General features: G+C 32.4%; 1 protein-coding gene and 1 long non-coding RNA gene across 2 annotated transcripts in view; both read right to left on the reverse strand.

Annotated features, from left to right (window-relative positions):
- Window positions 1-18,666, reverse strand: part of LOC118680748 (uncharacterized) — a 382,178-nt gene that overhangs the window by 121,688 nt on the left and 241,824 nt on the right. The gene's annotated exons all lie outside the window — the stretch shown is intronic.
- LOC138857099 (uncharacterized) lies at window positions 13,173-17,467 on the reverse strand. The gene is made up of 3 exons (XR_011396064.1): window positions 17,165-17,467; window positions 17,010-17,105; window positions 13,173-13,901 (listed from the first exon to the last, which is right to left on the reverse strand). It is a non-coding gene; the product is annotated as an uncharacterized lncRNA (long non-coding RNA).

Genomic DNA, 18,666 nt, shown 5'->3' on the forward strand with positions numbered 1-18,666 from the left:
ATTCAAGCGCCACTTATATGCATTTTGTCATATAAAACCCGAAATTTTCCTAGTCAATACACAAATCACATTGCATTATGGTGTTTTTATGGAGTTGGGTCGTGTTTCAAAAACCGAGTGAGCGCATAAAGTGCAAAATGTCTTTGCTTAGCAACTAAATTTCGGCTATGTGCAGGTTTTGAAATTAAGTTCTTATGTCATCAGCATAAAACCATATGTAAGTGATTTGCATTTTTTTAAGCTTTCTGGTTGCAGTATTCTAGTAGTTTGATATTAGAATTACACTATCTGAAAGAAACTTTTAGTTCAATAGGAAAATGCAGGCTTTATGCATACTAAGTACGTGTAAGTGTTTGTATATTTATATATACTTAAAATATCTAATAAGTTAAAGAGTTTTAAGGGAGCTAAATCTTTTTATGTTATTGAATTTTGAAGTTGCCACCTATTTGAAATTTTAGAACAAATATCAGTATAGCTTAAATATTATCGTGGACTCACAATGGCGTGAAAAGTTATTGCTATCATAAATTTTTACATTTAAGTTTCCCTACGCGAATAAAATTCACAGTCCTTTACACAGACATTTAACTACACACACATAAAGAAAAATCTGCCATTTCTGCGGACTGCCATGGGCGATGATTTCACAGTCAGCGAACTCTCTAAACATGACGTTCAATAAACCAACATCCGAAGGCACAGCCCCGTTATGCACCACTCATCCAAATGAATGTATCAAGGGAGCCGAAGCCTAGAGGTAGCGTAGTGGTGTGGTGGTGTGTGGAGTGATTTCGCAGAGGCACGCGAGAAGCTGACATAAAATAATAAAAAAGCATTGAGGTCGTGTTATTGGTTTGCACATGAATACATGCTTGTTTGTAGTGTGAACCACGGGACAGTCATGTCTATATTCGCAGAGATTTTTCGACAGCTTAGCTCTGCCGTTTTCCTCGTTAGTGATTAACTGTTATTGTGTTTATTGCCCTCATGTGATGCATATGCTATTAAAGAGATCTTTTTAGTTACCAAAATTCAAAATTTACGTGCGATTTTTGACTTAACTTTCCTACAACCCATTAACACAAAACTGATGAGTAACAGTATTAGGACGGAAGGACTGAAATGTTCAATTCGGGTGAAGTTGTGTTATTCTTTTTGTTTGTATTCGTCTGCAATGATCTGGGGAATTGATGAATGATCACTCATATTTACAACACGATTAACTACGTAATCAACCTAAATAATATGGGAAAATTTTTAAAAATATCTATCCGTTTAAAAAGGACTTTCTCGCAAAAGTCGACCTCAGATCGTACAGACATCTAAGTGTTTGTACCTATATAAAGCTTTGCCGATCGGTGTGTTTGGTGATATATAGGTTACATATCACGAGTGTACAAAAGTAGTTTTAGATATATGGAATTTAAATACATAGCTCTACCTCTTTATTGAACGTTTGATATTTTACTGGAAAGTTTCGCTTTACTACTTTTGTTTTTTAGAATTTGCAGCATTTGTAGTTCCGAAATAATTTCATAAATTTAATGGCATAATACATTACATTTAAATTTGATATAATGTTTTCTTTTCTTTCTGAAATCACTTTATTAACATATTTTCGCTTTCGCCTTCATAATTAAGATATCAAATGAAAACTTATACTCGTAGTTTGTAGAAAAAAGCAATCACCTGCTTTGTTTGAACACTTAAAGTTAATTTCACTTTTATTCTCATTACGCCTTGATAATGGCAGAATAAAAGTAAAATTTAATAATTTTGAGTGAAAATATTACCGTTATAGTATTTGGCATTTTTTCAGCCGCACTGCGGTATCAAATTAGACAGTGGTAAATACAGAAGACGCCGTTAATATTGCAATGTCAATTATCGTTGCAGATTTGCGAATTTGATTAAAGTCGAAACTTTGCCGTCTGCGTAAAACGAAATAAATTGAGAGAGATGAATGAAATACAAAAGTTGTGTGTATGTTTTGGAGATTTTAAAAAGGTGAATAAAGCAATCGTGGTGAACAAATAGAGAGTTAGAATTCAAGCACTTGCGCCTTTGTATGCTGTGCGATAATACAGTGCGCATGAGATCTCAGTTCGTATGTATAATATCCAAGTAAGTCCAAAGCCTGATGTCATACTTACCCTATGTACTAGAGTCCTCCATTTAGTTTCGACACGTTCGTGTAAAAGTTTCATTATTCCATTGTTAGCTGGTTCGCCTTTATTAGCAATTAGTTAGATACATATTTAACGATTGGACATTTTTACAGTGGTGATAGACCTTAGAATAGCAATTACTGTTAAATATTCACGTATTTTATTCAAATCTAGAGAAGCTGTATGTAGCAAAGTTCGGTTAAAGCATTTCGCAGATTAGATAGACAAGGTAGCCTACTCTTTAAATAATTGCGACCACTACTTCCAGCCTCATAAACAGCTATTGCATGCTGGAAGCGAGAGGAAACGAATAAAATTGACTGTTCATTACCTTCATAATGGTAAGAACTCAATAGACTACTCGTAAATATGTACAGATTTAGATGTTTATATAAAAACTGTTAAAGATTAAGATTTGTTGGGTATGTCTGGGGATTACTTGTATATGTTTATATTAAAGCACATATAGGTGTTTACAATATTTGGAAATCGTTAAAGCCATACACATTGGTAATGCTGCAGAAAAGGTTTGCTGAAGCCTTCACTTGATTTTCAAGAGAAAAATGTACGACTATGTATCATTAGTGTCATAACTGAGCCTGAGCACAAAAACGCACTTAGCGCTTGAGGCGCACTGTCATTAATTTACTACAAAAGTATTTTATTAGCCTTATAAATTTATTTGTTTAAAAAACGTGGCGGAAATATTTTTTCTTAACAGTATTATTGCATACAAAATTTGTAACAGTTTATTTTATTTTTATACTTCAGGTAAAGTCAAGTTTTCCGTTCCTTCTTCATTATTTGGAAACTTTAACTAGAATATTGTTGGTAAATATTTACGATAACATTCACACCAATTTTCTGCTTTATTACCTTCGAACTCATACAAACAAACATGTACATATAGTTATCGGTGTGTAGGTTTGTATATGCTCTTAATAACGCAAGTATCCATTTGGCTCTTTGCTTTCCTGTGAGACAATATAGTAACAACAACAAAAACAACAACCATAACAACAATAACTGCCAGTGAATGTGACGAAATCACAGTAAACCACAAACAACCAGAAGTCGTCAGTCAACAACGATCAGGCCGACAATTGTCTATAGAAACAGCTGGCGAAGATACCGCAAATATCCGTAGACACTCGGCCGGCGCTGCCATCCTTCGTTCCGCCTTCAATTATCAGTCGTTGGCTTGTGGTTTTGACACAAATGCTTGCAAGAAGCAATGTTTGTGTGAATGTATCGGTGTGTACATGTGCTTATAAGGGTGTATTTATTTGTCTGTGTTGGATTTGATTATGGTGAATACGTTTTAATGGAAAATATTGTCTGTGCATCATTTTTGGCGCCGCTATAACAGCCTGTCATGGAGATTTTCTCTGACATTATTCTATACTCCTACGCCCATATATAATGTCTTTAAGTTTTCGAACTTCTTTTTGCTTGAAATTTGGTTAATGTTATATAAGCAGAGGGGATAACTATATTCAAATCCATATGTCGTGAAGAAATGAGTTTTGTCTGAATAGAAATAATCCGCTTCATGTCTTTAAACTGTCGGTGGTGGAGGTTATTTGTATAGATGTATAGTTGTGCACAAAATGAAAGTATAGTAAGGTCGAGTTTAAATTTAAAATTTTCGAGCTAGTATTAATTCTGCGTAGAGTCTACTCACTGATTCTGGTACAACCTGAGGAATAAGGTATATTTTACAGTGTAGTACGCAATTGAACTTCACGTCTTTAGATTTGAGGAAATCCAAAGTTTTTGGCTCGTTTTTACCCGGGCAGTCCATATCTCCCTTTTCAAGGTAGTTCTTGTACTTTATATATTTATGAATTTATGTATACTATAGTGTCAATTTTCTTTAAGATTCCAAATTTTATAATTACCCCATACTGATAATAAAGTATCCCTTTAATAGCAAAATAAAAGTATATGGTTAATATATGCGTATGTATTATTGACTTAAAATAATGATACCTTGGAGGTGTTTTGAATATTTTTCCCTACTTTATACTCTTTCTGAGAAGAAGTATAGGAAATGCGCGCATATTGAAAGTAAAGAATTCCTGCCCAATAACGTTGTGTACTATATAAAAGCATTTGCTTATCCAATGAGCGTTTGTACTTACATACATGCACATAAGTTTGTATTTAGCACACATTTTTAAGCAACTTTTGGCTCTTACCAAATTGTCTTAAAATAACATAAAAATAAGCAAGGATAGACTAAGTTCGGTGTTTTTTTATACTCTTAACTTGCAACAACTGGGAAATACTTTTAGGTAAAGATACAGAGGAACGCGCTCTTTCAATTTAGTTGAGATGCGAGAGATGAGTAATTTTCACCTAATTATGGGTAGCGCCACGCCCATTGTCTAATTTACATATCGGTTTCTATAAAGCATTTCAGTATCCTCACGGCTGCAAAGTTTAGTGTCTCTGATGCTTTTATTTATTATTTTAAGTTATAAAGATATTTCATATTGAGCAAAATAATTGTCATTTTCACATCACAGGTGCAGAGTTTCCTTCGCTTAACCGAATGTTGCGCATACACCAAGGACGTATATACGTGATTTATATGCATGTGCTGAAGTGAATGTATTTTCCCTGTTAAATTATTGCGTTTGCAGAAGGCAGGGCAAAGCATATGTTGTGTCACAGCAATTAGTTAAAATATATTGTTCGGATCAGAATGGAAAAGTTTCAATGGGATTGGAAGGGAAAAATTGTTACTATTTCAGCGAATTTATAAATTATTCGTTTTTTCAGATTCATGATAGACTATTGATGACTTAAATATAACAACTTGTGGTCAATTTTGTTACCCACAAAGCCTTTCGCCAAACCGAATATATAAGTAACAAGTAAAGAAGTTCTAAGTTCGGCTGTAACCGAATATTTTATACTACCGCAACTTGCAAAGATCAAAGCCCGGGAAATGACTTCAGGTGCTGGCAAAATTTTATATTAAAGGAAGTATTGATCCGATTCAACTAATTTTTGATACAAAAACATACTATTATCAAGAGTTTTACATTGACTGAAATTTTCGGTTTTGGTTCAATTTAGACAATTTTTACTCACAAGGTGGCATACTTCAAAAGTATTATTCACGCAAAGTTTACCCCGATACAATCATTGTTGCTTGATATGCATAGTGGAAAGTGAAAGAATCAGATGGAATTTAAAATGATGTTATTTGGGAAGTAGGCGTGTTTGTAATCTGATTTCAACCATTTTGAAATCGGATAAGCATTTCCCAAGATATGCGTTTTCACCTAAAAGTGGGCAGTGTCACACCCACTGTCTAGTTTAAAAAGCGGTTCCTATAAAGTCATCTCATACCATCCTAGAGAAAACATTTAATTCTCTGGCGTGTTTAGTGCTTGGTTTATCGCGTTTAGTATTTTTTGACAGTACCGTTATATGAGGAGCGTTCGTGGTTGTCACGATTTCACCCATTCTCACACTGTCGATAGGGGTGCTAAAAACATTTTTTCGCAGTGAATTTTGTTATTATAGCTTTATCGGTGTGGGGAATATGCATATTAAACTTATTAGGGGGCGGGACCTTTTCTACAGAAATTACTAATAAACATTTTATTTTGTGTGTACAGTGGTGGAAAATTAAATTATATTTTCGAACATCATTTATATATAGTGAAAAATTGCTACTAGTCACTCATCAGTCTTGTTTGTTTTCAATCATCGCCACTCACAGAAAAGCTCTTATCAAATGATTGACAACGTACCGTTACACACATTTCATATCACACAAACACAAGCAGTGATTTTGCAATATTTTACGTAGAATTGTGTAAGCAGTCGTGGTTGTTGATATCAGCACGGTGGAGGAGAAGCTACTCTACGCACTTAACGCTTTTAAAATGAAACGAGTACGTTTTCCCTAAAAAGTTCTTCATAAAACAATAATAGTCAGTAAACCATATAAAATTATGGCATTACAGAGGTATTTATGTTGACATTCAAACAGATACACATATATAGCATATAAAATATAGTTAAAAAATCATTGAAAATGTTGGCGTGCTTTTACTGTCGTGAGAGGCATTGTGATAGATTCCTTGATAACTGTAACTTTAGCAACCGCAAAATGTTTTAAAATGTGACAAATAAGTTTACAAAGCTTTATATATTTAATGTTGTATGCATATACAAATTCATTGATATTAACAACTAGGAGAAGGCTATGTTCAAATGTTCCTTGGCTTTTGGCTGGCTTTAGAGCAGACTTTTAAAAGTTTGCAGATTTTTTTTCTGCAGCATTCAATATCAGATAAACCCATTATTATGTGTGTAAGATTTATTTTTTAAAACTAATTTCATCTAAGTTAATTACAGTAGTACTTTTTACTTTTATAATAATCACAACAGTGCTTATTATGGCTAGACTCCTTATCACAATGACACCACAATATTGTCATCGGCGGTGAAATTTAATTTCCTATTTTCTTTTCCATAAATTTATAAGCAGATTTCATTTCTTAAATTGTTCTTGAAAAAATTACACCATTAAAATTTTAGTTCATTTTTAAAGTGATTGATTTCGGCTGCTCATATATGAAATTGCCACGTATTCATTATTGCTGTCCCGCAAATCAGAAGCCGACACAGGATTAACTTTGCTCACAGTACAGAGAAATCTCTACTACTCCATTTACACTAATACTCACATACTGGGAGAAGTTGCGTTTCATATACAAGTACACCAACATATCAGCCACACTTGGGCTGATGTTCGCATTTGTCTATATCATATAATATAGTATAATAATAAAGTATAGTATAATAATAAAGTATAAGTATATAATAGTGATATGTACTTTGTAGTGATATGTAACATGTTGCTACAGAGGAAAATAGTTTTTTTACCTAACTATTGTTTGTATCACCTTAAATGGAGATAGGTATGGAGTTGTCTATGTATATATATAAATGATCTGGTTGACGTGACTAGTTGAAATCCGAATCACTATCTGCCTGTTCGTCCGTTTGCCCATCCGTCTGTGCAAGCGTTAACTTGAGTAAAAATTGAGATATCGTAATGAAACTTTACACACGTATTCCATGTCAAAAAAGAAATGACGAGTTCGTAGATGTAACCACCCTATTGTAGGTGTATATTGCAAGTGTATGTGTTGGCATATGAAAATGGTTTACATTCGTGCTGTTCCCAATACTTGCCCCCCCCAATTTGAATTTGAAAATTTTTTCGATTTGAAGCTAACTAAATTGTTAAGAAGGTTAGAGGCTTTTTCGCGTCAACAATAATCATTGGCGTAACTGAAAAGTTTTTGTTAACCTAATTAAAGAACACTTATGCATCCATACGAAGTATGAGGTATTGGTCTATAATATACCAGTACGTATATATTAAATTTTTTATATTCTTATTGAGAAGGTCAGGTGCGAGAATAGTAATTCGTATAGTAAGTAAGTAAGGCAATTAAACAATAAATACTTTTTTTTTACGTATTTAATAGTTAACTAATTTGATCAATTAACAGTTTCAATTAAATCCAGTAGCATCTGAATAAACGCAGCTAATTGAGCTTTAAAAATTAATATTAATTTTAATATATTTAGTTGTTTTTTATATTTGATTTTGGTAAAATATTTTCATCCTTGTTTTTATGAAAAAGTTTGATTTGAAACACAAGCACACAAAATAAGAATGAAAAGAATAACAAACTTATTAGTTTAAAGATACTTTTATAAACTTGTGACTTACAATGAAAATAAAAATGTAAGCCTTCCTTCTCTTATTTGAAATAAAAGAATTCGTTATTAAATTAATTTACGAAGCTTTTAAAGTCATAAGAAAACTTTTAAACTAAAGTTAAAAAGGAAACTATCATATTTTATTAAAAATTAAATTAAACTTATAAAGTCCTTGAAGTACTAATTAAAATGAAACGCATTACAATTTAATTATATTCAAAACTTCATTCGAATGCCAGCATCTACTAGCGGAGCAGCAAAATCGAATGCAGAAATGTTAAAAACCCATTAAAACAACAACACGAGTTTGTTTCGTATCCAAAGCAAAGGTCAGGGGATAAGAACAAGCAAACAAACACATATTGTGAGGGTACAACCCACAAGAGTGTTGACTGCTATTCCAAAGTTTAGTAGCTCCAAAAAGTACACTTACTTCTGTTTCTGTTTTTTTTTATATACTCGTATGTATATATGTTTACCTGTGGTGGATATGGGTGTCGATACAAAGTCGTTGAGTGACCAAAAAAATGTATTTGCCAACTTTTAGCTTCAGCCACCGCAGATAGCTGTACAAATGTCCTTATATGCAGTTATCCTTACAAGCTCTCATGAGTGTAATAAAGTCTGAGATTAAAACGAGATAAAATGCCGAGTAAATTACTGATGGTTACCGCTTAGTGCCTTGATTTCCATAAATTCGACACTTCACCGTTTTCTAAAATTTCAAAAAAAATCAACCCATTAGTAATTTTTAGAATATATAAGGCGCTTCAGATAGCTTAGTAATTCCATTAATAAATTAGGGCTTCATACTTACTTCTACATAGTATATGTTATGTAGAGAACAATATGTTTATTGCCCGGAGATTTTTTCCTGTAGAAATATTCGCTCTGAGCGGACCTGAGTAGCTACGAAGGAAATTGCTCAATTGTTGTGCAACTGTTGCGTACCATAATTTATTGTTGTTGCATTTATTAAAGTTTACTTATTGCTTTTGGAGGTAACACAACCTAAAACGCTAATGATTTAATTAATGCTAACAAGTTTTCATGAGGAGTTCATTACTCAAAGTGTGATTTGAGGGAACTCTCAGGCGGATTATGTAATTTGTTGGAAATGTCACGAAATTATTCAATTGCTTTAGCATTTAATTAAATTAATTTTATTAAGGGTAATTTGAGGAAACCATTTAGGTGGTTTTATTTCATAGACACCTTTAAATTTCATATTACAGTTGACAAATATTTAATGTTTTGGAAATTATCAGTTCAATTCCTATCTTTAATTATTATCATTTATGTCAAATCGAGATTACTAAGAGCTAGAGAATAAGAGATGAGGGAAATTTATAACGAAATATTATATACAATTTACTGATCTAAGCGGGCCACTTAGCACAACAAATGTGTGTGTCTTTCGTGTTTAAAACCACAGAGCAAGCCACAAGGAAGTTTTCTAAATAATTATTATCCCTAAGTAAATTTGTGTATAGGAGTGAACATTTTGAAGAGGGTATGACAATATCTGAGTAATATACGTGTCACCTCTAATTTGTAAAATATGCTTCCATTTTAAGATTTTTTAAATAAGCAAGATTATAATGAAGTGTTGAACAGCACTGAAAAGGATGTCTTTAATAAGAATTAAGTTTTAAAAAGGGCTTGTCAATCTGGCTAACCTTTAAATTGGGTCAGTGGTTGACTATTGTATTTGTAGTAATAAATTACTAGGCTTAAAATGCTTGCATTGGCATATAGATTACCCTTTGTAAACCCTAACAACATTAAGCGAGAGTTGTAAAAAGTGCAAGCTGTTTGCCTTTGCGTATGATTGACATTTTAAGGACACACATTAGTCAGCGTCAAATTGGTAAATGAGGTGAAATCGTAAAACATACCTTATAAAATATTAAACGAATTCGTAAACTTTATTTTGTGTTAGTTTGGATAAACTATGGTGCCTCAAAAAGCGCAAAGACGCCCTGTTTGCTGTTTATTTTGTACAACTTTACCAATTATCTCACTTGTCAGCAAAACTATGCGTATAATTTTTCGAATATTTATTATAATTTTGGCTACGAATTTGAATTTAAATTGTTTGGAATACAAATAAACTGATAGTGGAATGAATAGTTGTGTGAAAGAATAAGCGGATTATTTTTGTGCATCTATCGTTATCTACTGTCTATCGTTCAAAAGTTGCGTGTACGCCGGCTTAAACTTTTTTATGAACAATCTTAGCCATATGTAGTCTTATTTCGTTCGTACTGCATTTTTATTATCACAAACTCTTAATTTCAAAGGAAATATTTCATATTACAACTACTTTATCTTTCTTCTTATTGCGCAATTAAATATCAAGCTAATATTTAACACCTGTAGACATTACTGCAACTGTACAATTACGCGACATGTGAATGAGAAGTGTAATGGTAAGGGAACCATAACCAATTGCTTTTCATTTTTGGAAACCCTATTGATCAGATTTTATTATACCCGTAAACGAATGTTAGAGAATTGTTTTCTAACCAAAATATTTACAAGTAATTATCTTAATTTTCTGGTCTAGTTGGTTCATTTATCTGCTAGCCAGAATTACCAATAAAGTGTAATAAGTCCAGGTATATAATAACCTCTATTTCCTGTTATGTTATCTTTTTTGTTAAAAGCATTGTTAAGATTACTTTCTCTATTAACTGAGTCAAGATTTTTAGTACAAATTTTTTATTCATATCAAATATTTAGAAATTTAGCCTTACATGACGGGAAGTGCTGAACTCTTGTGGTGGGTCAAGATATACTTGCCTGCTTCAACTCATATGCACACACATGAACTTTAACAGAACATTAATTTTTGAGTTCTTTAACAACGCTTGGCACAGAAAAAAGTTGTATCTAAAATGTACAGCGTCAAAAATTTAAATTAGTTGGAAATCAAACAGAAAAGCTTGCAACAAATTGGGAATATAAATTGAACTGTGCTGATACACATACTAACGTTTATATGCTATAGATAGCGATAATAATATCATAAATTCGGTCAAGGTTTTATCCACTTTAAAGAATCAGCACAAAGGCCGAAACAAAAACCAATGGAAACACTAGTAAAAACATTGTGAAAAAAACTTCGTGAGAAAGAAAAAGCTTTTTGCAAAAGTAAATATGACAAGTATTGTGACTTCATAATAAGGTTTTGACTTCGAATACTATTAAAGTAAGTCCACTAAAATTTAAGTGACATGCGAAATCGGCAATGTCTCTTGATGTGAAACATTTTAAATTGTTACTTCATATGTGTATTTTGCTAGGGATTAATAAAATTTTGAAGAGAAATAGTTCCTGTTTGTGAATCCGTTTAGTCTTGACTGGTATAACGCGTGGCATTTAGTTTGTGCCACCTTTAGTGAAATTTTAATTTATAGGAGAAGGTACAGCCTCAATAACCTTGTAAAGTTTGCAAACTTTGTTCAAGCCTAGAAAGCCATATTGTGTATACGGTTTAGTAATTAACATATAAACCTTTTGTCATAAGACGAAAGGACGAAATTCCTGTTTTGTTAATATGAAAATAGGTGAACTACAAGTATATCAATTTTCAACCCTATTCTTGTAATAAAATACTTGAGAGTTTATAATTTTTGTAACATTATTTTATTGTAAATTTTCTATAAAAGTAACTGCCATACAAACTGATCGGTCAAATCAAGTTCTTTTAAGGAAAACTTTATTTCACAAGCTATCTTCTTTCTATTTGGCAAATATAATATTAATATCCAAGGAAACAATACATTCTCCGAACAAATTGTTCAGATCGGACCATACAAACTGATCGATCAAGTAATTTTAATTTGTGATTCATATTTTGTATTTAGGTGCAATCGAAGTAGAGATGTTTTCTTCTTCTTTATTTAACTAACTCGAGCTTGTTGACTATTTAATAATTTAAAACAAAAAGTTAATATTTTAATAGCTTATTTATATCTTTCGGTATCACCTTCAGTAGAAATATAACATTCTACATGTTACTTTAGAAATAGGATTTTTGTATATATTTCCACAAACCTAAAAATGTGGATTCACTAAAACTATTAAATTAGAGAAATAAATGCACCTCTAAGCAGACAATAAAGTGAAGCAAGAAACGATAAGAATTTTCATACACTTGTGATACTAGAACATGAATTTGTGTATGTAAAATATGATCAATACCTTAACTGAAATATTAAAGCCGATTGAATATTATATATGAATATATACATACCACACATACTTTAAGGCCTTTCCATTATACCTTGCGACACATCCTCAAGTCAGTACATGGGCACACATAGTATATATTTTAAAGTATCAAATTTTTACACATAAGTATCACTGGAATACAGTTGATCGAATGTGCTTGGCTGATACAAATATTTTAGTAATGTTCCTTTTTCCGAATTCCAATGATACAAATGCCAAGGTCAGGGCACTAATACAAATTAGGTACATAACATACACACATACTATATCTTTTGTGGATATAGTTTGTAACAAATATTCATGTGCATACTCACACACATACACACAAAAAAAACTAACTGCATGCTAATTCAAATATCAAGACGGCCGACAATTGCCAAACGAGCAACAATTATAAAACAACTTGGAAACCCAAATATGAATATACCAACACAAACATAAACACAACCCATATATGCTCAGATAAATTAAATGCCTTATCTTATTAATATTCAAATGCCATGACTCAAAAGTCACCATGTTAGCATACTTTAAGCGTAATATAATACCTACTTATAATAAGAAATAAGTTTAAGGAAAAATTTACTTACAACGTCATCAAAGATGTTTTAAGTGTCTACAGAGAATTGAAAAGCTGTATGCTTGTATACATTAGGGTGGATAAAGGAAAACAAATGTTTTTGTTTTCGGCGGAGGACCTTCCCCTTGCAATTAAGAGCTCATACTTGGAGAGCCTTTCTTGGAGGTGTCTATGAACCAATTTTACAGAATACGAAACAAAAAATAAAAATCGTTTTTTGTGACGCTTCCTAGTAATACATACACACACACCAGTGCATTATGGTTGTATTTGTGTGCTCATACCTCTTCGTATGCTGTGAGGGTTATATTTTCATATTCAAAAGGTGTTGTGTCGAGCCTTTAGGGATAATTTACTCACCGTTCTTGTTATGACGCCTCAAATATACACTTAAACACATAAAAGAAGTTACAAGTACTAACACGGCCACTGTGTGAGAGGTCTATGGTGACGCTAAAGTGTTAATATACTTTACGTTGGCGCGGCATTTATTTTAATAGTCTGCAACCAGACAACCCATACACTCACGTACTTTTCACATTAATAAACGTAATATATAAAGCGTTATAAGGTATGTACGTACATATAGGTACGTCATAAAGAGTCTTAATATTTGAAATTTGCTAATATCATGATGAAATATTTAACTGTAAATATATTAAAAATCTCTACTGTCTGAAAAAAATATATATGCAGGACTACGTAAAAATATTAATGACGATAACATATAATTGATTTATATCTTCTTTCTGTCCTTTAAAATAAAATTATACTCCGATTAGCAAACCGCTTGTTACATTTAATAGAGTCAAGGTCCGCTTCCAATAAATAGTTTCATATTCATATTTAGCATATGGAATCTTCATCGTCTTGTCGTAAAATCCAAACTCACATCAGACTTTATATTATACTTTTAGTGACTTAACTACTAATAATGAAAAAATTTCAGGCTAGAAATTGATTACCTTCCAAAACTTTCGAGCCACAATTTGTGAACATACGATACTTGTTATGGCCATTTTCATCAAAAATAGCGGAATAAAATCAGGTTTATTATTCTGAACTTCTCATAACCAATAGTCCAAAGAAGAAAATATTTAAAGATGGTCCATTCTTAGTACGGAGTGTGTTCCTCTGATCAAAATCTGTACCTACAAGCCGGAATATGAAGTAATTAATATACATTTTAATGATTAAAAGTCTTTCTATTGAATATATTAAAAATAAAATTTTCTTTCGTAAAATACGGTAAAAATGAGAACGCTACCTAGAACTTTTTAAAAAGAAGACTCTGCGCATACCTAACGAGGAAGGATATGGGTGAAACGAACTACTTTTAGTTATAATCCAATTTTTATACAACTTTTTAAATACAAATAAATTTAGTTTAACTTCTATATTCTTAATTACGGCTGGAAGCAGTTCTAACGCTCTCTCATCGTTGAGCTCTCATAAGTAAATCGATTTTATTTATACTCTACCTAAATGGTAAAATTTAATTTCCAATATATAGCATATGGTAATTTAGACCTCACTTCAAGCGGCATTGCAAAATAATAATATTTGTTAACACCATCAATTGACACACAGTTAATTTGTGGATACAATGTAATGGCTATTGCTAAATATATTTTGCTTGTACTTAAGCAAATATCTGTATACTTGTATATAAATAGACAAAATATTCATCTTTGTATATAAACCTAACAATCTGTTTAAGCTTCAAACAAATTGAAAAACGTTTACAATAAAAGCACAAGACAGTATTGTGCCGCTGCAGAAAGTTTCTTTGCTACCGACAGTCGTAACTTCTTCAACAGTTCAAAGTTTCAAATATCATATCAAAAATACTGAAAGAACAAGTAAGGAAGGGCTAAGTTCGAATGTAACCGAACATTTTATACTCTCGCAAAGTCAAATGGTATACTCGTTTGAGATTTCTTTGTGGATTGACTGATATTTTCGGTAGAAGGTCAACTATAGGCACTGGGGTCCACATATTTAGTACTTAGAGGCTTGAACAGTTTTGGTTCGATTTAGACAATTTTTGGCCGCAAGGTGGCATACTTTAATTGCATTATTCACGCAAAGTTTTACCCCGATATAATCATTGTTACCTGATTTGCATAGTGGAAAGTGAAAGAATCAGATGGAATTGAAAATGGTGTTACATGGGAAGTAAGCGTGGTTGTAGTCCGATTTCGCCCATTTTCGCACTATGACATAGAAATATGAAAAGAATGTTATGCACCGAATTTGGTTGAAATTGGTTAAGCAGATCTCAAGATATGGGTTTTCACCTAAAAGTGGGCGGTGCCACGCCCACTGTGTAATTTTTAATGTGGTTCCTTTCAAATCATCTTATCCCAGACATAAAATTTAATGTCTCTGGCGTGTTTAGTGCTTGATTTATCGCGCTTTTAGTAGTTTTAAACAGTACCGTTATATGGGGAGTGGGCGGAGTTGCCACCCGATTTCAACTATTTTCACACCGTCAATAGAAGTGCTAAAAACATTTTCTTCTAGTGAATTTTGTTATTATAGCATAAGCGGTTTAGGAGATATGCACATTAAACCTATTAGAGGCGGGACCACGCCCACCTTTTAAAAAAAAGTTTTAACTGCAGATGCCCCTCCCTAATGTGATCCTGTGTACCAAATAACAGTCTTGTATCTTATTGCGGAGCTTAGTTATGGCGAGTTATTTGTTTTTGATTAATCGCGTTTTGTGGGCGTGGCAGTGGTCCGATTACGCCCATCTTACGGTACCAAGAAACATGTCTACCAAGTTTCATAAAGATATCTCAATTTTTACTCAAGTTAGAGCTTGCAGATCTGAGACATCAATAAGCACGCTTTAACAATTTAGATTAACATACAAATAAAACAACAAATAACGGCACGTGATCAATCAAACCAACATTTCCAATCTAGTAAAGTCCTTGCTGTACTCCAAAGGCGCTGTGATTGCACACACTCATTTACAACATTCCAGCACAACTGAATGAGCTGATGTATGGGTGAATTCGCTTTGGTGTAAGCATATTGTATGTATATTATATTTGAGTAAGGATGCAGTAACTTTGCCTAGTTGTGTAAGCATTCAATAAAAAATTATATTTTCGTTTTTAGGCCGGCACAGCATGTTTTAGGTGCGCAAGGCGATTAGTCAATCACATACCAATGAAAATACAAAAATATTATATATTACACAAGATTTTCCTCGTCGAACATCACGAGTGACGGCGTGGGTCGCAGCTTTTGTCCATATAATTTGCTGATACACTAAACCGGAACTTAATGGCGAGGAAAGTAATCGAAACCCTCTCTCTCACAATTCTCACAGTTCTTTGCCTCTTTTTTAGGTGTTCTTGTACTTTAAGTATATCGGATATTTTGCACTTATGATGCAGAAATATAGTAAACTTACAGGCGCTAGCCATTGTGTACTCAAAAACCCGCCTTGTTGATCAATTTGTTTGCGGTTTCTCTCATTATGCCATAACTGGGTAGAAGGCAGAAGTAGCTACAGTATTTTCATATACCTACCAATACATACACAAATTATTTGATTCTTGTATATTTATATGTGCAAGCTTATGTGGCCTTGCGTTTAACTCTTTACGTTCAGTACGCATGCAGATTGTGCAAATGTATGTACTTTATATTGTTGTATATATACAGATGTACAGATGTGCTTGTTCCCTTCATTAAATTTCTTGCGTCAAATCCTTTACCCTTTATTTTCGGTATTTCTTTTTAAGCTTTCTGCCGACATAAAAGTTGAATAACCGTAATTGGCACTTAAAGTGTGAATACGTGCTTATGTACCTGTATGTCTGTTACTTTCACATGTTTTATAAATGTATATTATTGTTACACCTATTTTTATGGCCAGTTGTCAGTTCATGTCGTGTGTTTTGGCAATACTTGAATGCATCTTCTATTCGAATTTTTCCAGTTTTCATACGTTTTTGGGTGTTTGTTCATACATATATTGATACATACATATATTTCTCTCTGTCTTCAATTGCCTACTGCCGACGCTTAAGTTTGACACCTCATTTTTCGACCAACCAATATGTTCTGAATTAAGCAAAACTCTCATCCAAGTGACTTTTTTTGCACATTTTAACATCTATTTTTTCTATTTTTCTATGTATGTACTTTATTTTTATAACATATATGTATATAAATACTTTGTTTAATATAAATAGAAGTATTAATATAATATAAATAATATACTGATCTCAGCTTACCTGGATAACACATTTTTTAATATTGTTGTGACGTTTGAAAAACATTTGCTCTTACTCTGTGTTTGCCAAATCCTAGTCACAATCGTGAAACTAAACCTAAAAACAAATATAATAAAAAGAGGTTTAAATGTTTTGCAATGCACAGCAAACTATACCTTTTTGTAGAAGCGCCATTTTATTGGTGATAAGCCAGCCAAAACTATTGCCATTTGTTGGTGTTGTTGTATACAAAACTAAAAATGAATACTGCCTGTATGTATGCATAACCGTTTGAAACTTTATTTTGAATGTGCCCATATTTAGAGATTTAATTTTTTTATCTATAAATATTCCTGCAGCGAAGGTAGTAAAAGTATTGAGTAATTACCAAGCAGAGAATTAACGCTCTATTTGCGGTTTATCCAATATTAACAAGAAAGTTTAAGCCTTGAGGATGTGACAAATGTCTGTAAGTAATCAACGCTGCAATTTTATAAAAAATTTTGTTGAAAGGGTTGAGTGTGGAATTAACAAGGAGAGTTTAACTAATCAAGGTTTTACTCTAAGATACTATATTTTTTGAAGTATTAGTTACTAGTATTAGTTTAGTTAGTTACTAGTAAATAAACCTACTGCACTGTAGAAACGCTCTCACGCTCTCATAGTATTCCTCGCTATTAAGGGGGCTATACTTACTAGTGTGAAATGAAATAAATGATTGCCTATGCACTTTCTACCTCTATTAGAGATGACCGTATGGCAATTGAAATGTAGCTGATCGTAACATAAGTATATGTCTCCATTTTACATCATTATCTCTATCTCTTGCTACATAAATCTCTGCCTCTATATATCTCTCTATTCGAAAAATCTTTTTATGATAATAGAGATTTGACTCTATGGTCAGTAATTAACGTTAAAGAAACCTACAAATCAAAGAGGTTTAAACGGATTTATTCAAATTGGTGGGTCTTTCAAAATAGGTGTCATAATCTTTTTACTTATTCAAAACCGGCGGCATTTGCATGCCGAACTTAACTTATCTGATTGTACGTTTCAATTATGGTATCCAGATTACGAAATTTTTTGTGATTCGTTACTTCCCATAAAACATAAAATAAAATTGCGCTAAGTATTAATTAACTTATTTGTTATTTTCTCTATGGAATTAACTATTATTAACCAATAAAGTGCTGTGCTCCTTATCGTATATACTCCAATATTGATGTATGAAAACAAAGTCACTTTCTGTTCACTGTACGAAGATTAATTTGGAATCATTTATTTTGCTTCGCTTAGTATTATAAAAGCAAATAGTAAGTTGATTAATTGACCTGGATGTTTTAGACACCTTAAAAATTCTGCATTAAACTAATTTAATGTTCGATAATTGTATGCCAGGCATTACTTCGGTACCTAAAATTGTTATTTAGAATAAGGCGAAATAAACAACGTTCGTTTTGTTATCTTGAGTTTGTAGGCCTTATTAAAGACCGTAATTTTTTTTAACCTCACATAGAGTATAATACTTTTGTGCACCTAACAGTTGTAACCTCAAAGTAATCGAATTAGATATAGAGTTATATATATATATAAATGATCAGGATGACGAGACGAGTTCATTTCCAAGTCACTGTCGAAGTCTATAAAACGCCATAACTTGTTTAGTATTCTGAAA

Source organism: Bactrocera oleae, chromosome 4 (genome assembly GCF_042242935.1).
Source record: "Bactrocera oleae isolate idBacOlea1 chromosome 4, idBacOlea1, whole genome shotgun sequence".
Taxonomy (NCBI): Eukaryota; Metazoa; Arthropoda; class Insecta; order Diptera; family Tephritidae; genus Bactrocera; species Bactrocera oleae.